General features: G+C 38.0%; 1 pseudogene; it reads left to right on the top strand.

The window, feature by feature from the left end:
- The first annotated feature begins 445 nt into the window (after positions 1-445).
- On the top strand, positions 446-1284 carry LOC112809157 (olfactory receptor 13H1-like; annotated as a pseudogene).
- The last annotated feature ends 2068 nt before the right edge of the window (positions 1285-3352 follow it).

Below are 3352 nucleotides of genomic sequence, written 5' to 3'. Positions count from 1 at the left end.
AAAAAATTAGCAATTTTATGATTCTTTTTATATTTGAGCAGTAAATTGGCACATTTTCTTTAAGGGGGAGTTCAAAGCACGCTTCAGATGGAGTTCAACCCCCCTCATTCTATAGATGAGGGAATTAAGACTCAATGGACTGCACTACTTTGCAAATTAATCCTGTGATGTGTATGACTGCTTTATCTCCTAAATTAGAACATAAACTTCCAAACTGTATCATTTCTTTTGTAGACATCTTTTCCTAATATCACCTGACATAGGACTGAGGACACAGCAGACCCTCAATAAGTGTTCCTCAGATTAAAATAAGTTGAATTTCTTCTTTCTCAGAAGATAGAAGAAAACAGATATTTTGGTTACTGGTAATGGCAGTGAAGTGACAGAATTCATCCTGGTGGGTTTGTCCAATCATCCATAATCCCAGATTGCCTTTTATTGCACCATGGTAGCAGTTTACCTAACCACATTGGTGGGTAACAGTCTTATCATTGTCGTGGTTAGAGTTGATGGTCAGCTTCACACCCCTGTGTATTTTTTCCTAAGCAACCTGTCCTTCCTCAGTATCTGCTACTCTAGCAATTCGGTGCCTTTTTTGTTGTTCAGTGGTTTAAAAGACTGCCCCACCATTTCCTACACTAACTGTTATGCTCAGATGACCATTGCTCTTTTTTGGGGGATGACAGAGTCTGTTCCTTGCTGTCATGGCTTATGATAGATTTATTGCCATCTCTAATTCCCTGTGTTACACCATCATTATGAACAACCAGGTCTGCATACAGTTGGCCATGGTGACCTGGGCCAGTGCCTTCCTTTTAGCAATAATACCGATTATTGCAATTCCTGCCCATTTTTGTGGACACAATGTCATCAATCATTTTACCTGTGAAGTCCAGGCCCTGTTGAAGCTCACCTGCTCAGACAGCCCAGTCAGACTTATTCTGGGTCTGGTCATTGGCATCTTCACACTGCCCCTGCCTTTCACCTTCATTCTCATCTCTTACACTCACGTTGTGGTTGCTGTGCTAAGGATTCACTCTGCAGAAGCCAGGCTCAAAGCTTTCTCCACCTGTGGATCCCACCTGACTGTGGTCACCATATTTTATGGAACAGCCATCTACCATATACCCGAAACCTCAGTCAAGGGAATCCCAGGACCAGGGTAAAATCATCTCTTCATTTTATGGCATTGTAACCCCTATGTTGAATTCCCTCATTTACACCTTGAGGAATAAAGATGTGAAAGATGTCCTAAGAAAAATGATGAGGAAGAAAGAATCCTAAAGAGCCCATGAATATCCCATGGAGGTTCAACTAACCAACAACTTGAAGTGGACTTGTAAAAATAACAAGGTATAAACACTAAACAATATTTTAATAAGGTCATTTGTTTCAAATGCATTTTTTTCTACTTCCAACAGGCGTGTGATAAAGAACATCTTGCCACTGAAAAAGGCATGTTAAACATTTATAATGCTATCCATTTAAGTAATAAAATACAGCACAGTGTTGTGGGAGAGTTTATAAAACAAAATAATAATTAGTATATTTTAATCCTATGTAGTTTTATGTTGTTTTACTGAATGAGAAATATTTCAATATTCTAAGATTCTCTTTTATAGAGGATAAAGAACAAAGTTGCAAAAGGGACAATTCTCTCAATGCTTTTTGTGAAAGGTATATCATTATCCAAGCTTCAGAGTGATGAATGTGCGTGGGTAGAGAGGAAAATTACTGAATTTCCACATAGAAGGTCTTCTGATGAAGCAAGAAGCCCTTGAAGACTGTATAGATACTGAGGGCCAAAAATGATGACCCTATGGAACCTACAATTACATGACTTGATAAGTAGATAAGACCCCATTTTCTCTGTCAACATACCCTACTCCTGAATAATTGCATGCAGCTTCCAAAGTGGACCTCACAAACAGCAAATTTAGCTCCTTTAAAATGCCTTAAAAGACAAGCAAATGTGTACTGTATTTTTGGATTATAAAAATTATAGTGTTCATTGTTTTTAAATGCAAGGGGTAGGTAGAGAGAAAAGGAAAAATCACCTATCATCCCCACACTCAATGGGGCTTGCATGGGTTTTAGAATCCAGCAGACATGTATTTAAGTCTGCCATTCACAGTTGTGTGGGATTTAGTTAGTTTCTTTCCATCTCTCAGCTTCAATGTTCTCATCTGTGAAATAGATATTATAAGAGTGCTTACCCCACAAAATTGTTTTGAGAATGAAATGAGATAATGCATGTTAAGCTTCTATCATAATGCTTGGCATGTGATGGACACTGAATACACATCAGCCAAAAAAGAAAAAACTGTCAGTCCTCTCTCTAACATCCGTACCCATTGTATGAATGTTCATTTGCTTAGGTCTGTACCAACAACAACTGTATCATTTTTAGAATAATTCATAGTAATATGACAGACTGAAAAAATAGGTTCTCACTGTTGTCTTAATGTGAATTTATCTTATTAGAGATGAGGTTGAATGTTTCCCATGTTCATTGGTCATCTGTATTTTAGGAGTCAGGGTCTTTGTCATTGGGTCAAAATGACAATGAACCAGTCCAATTTTGGAAATAGAAAATGCCGCAGTCGGTTACTTGGGGCTAATAAAAAGCCCCCAAAATCCTTTCAACATTGACTGACTCCACCACTGTTTCCAGATACATCCAGACAGGCAGATGCCCAGTTTGATCCGTCTATTTCACTCTGTAAGCAAGCAATTAATACCTGATCAGTCAACAACACAAGCTGACAAAAGGCTATTGTAAATAAAAATGAAAATAATAAAAGTGTGGGAACCCCAACCAGAACTCTTTAGAAAGGGAATCTTTGGTGTTATGCAAATTTTGTTGTAACATTACCAATTTAACCTTGAACAAACTCTTCTGTAAGTTTTATTTCTGGCATTTCTAATAATTTTCATTTAACCTAAAGCACTCCTTAAACAAAAGGGAAGGTACTAGTAACTAACAAGACATGGTGAGCAGATAAAGTCAAACACTAGAGGGGAGAAACAAACGTGATTCCTCAAAAGGAGGGGGAAAAAAGGAGCAAAACTGCACCTAACAATTATCGGAGTTTGATCATTTTCATTAGGGACTAAGAAGAGGTAGAGAAGAACAAGCAATGAGATGTGACTTTTGCTGACAGAGAGAAATTTATTGGGGAGAGGCAGGGACCTTTTTTAGTTGCAAGAGAAAATTAGACAGGTGAACTAATGTCTTCCCTTTTGATTACCTCAGGAAGAAGTTAGACAGGGTTCTCTCTAGAGAGAGAAATACGTTACATCTGGAAGTAGAGAACAAGCTGCAGGAAGATTTCTGACACGAAGTCAAGAC

The sequence above is a fragment of the Callorhinus ursinus genome, unplaced genomic scaffold (assembly GCF_003265705.2).
Source record: "Callorhinus ursinus isolate GAN/ISIS: 27379988/994484 unplaced genomic scaffold, GSC_fseal_2.0 scaffold33, whole genome shotgun sequence".
In the NCBI taxonomy this organism is placed as follows: Eukaryota; Metazoa; Chordata; class Mammalia; order Carnivora; family Otariidae; genus Callorhinus; species Callorhinus ursinus.
The sequence above is the reverse complement of the archived record's forward strand: the minus strand, read 5'-3'. Positions and strand labels throughout refer to the sequence as shown.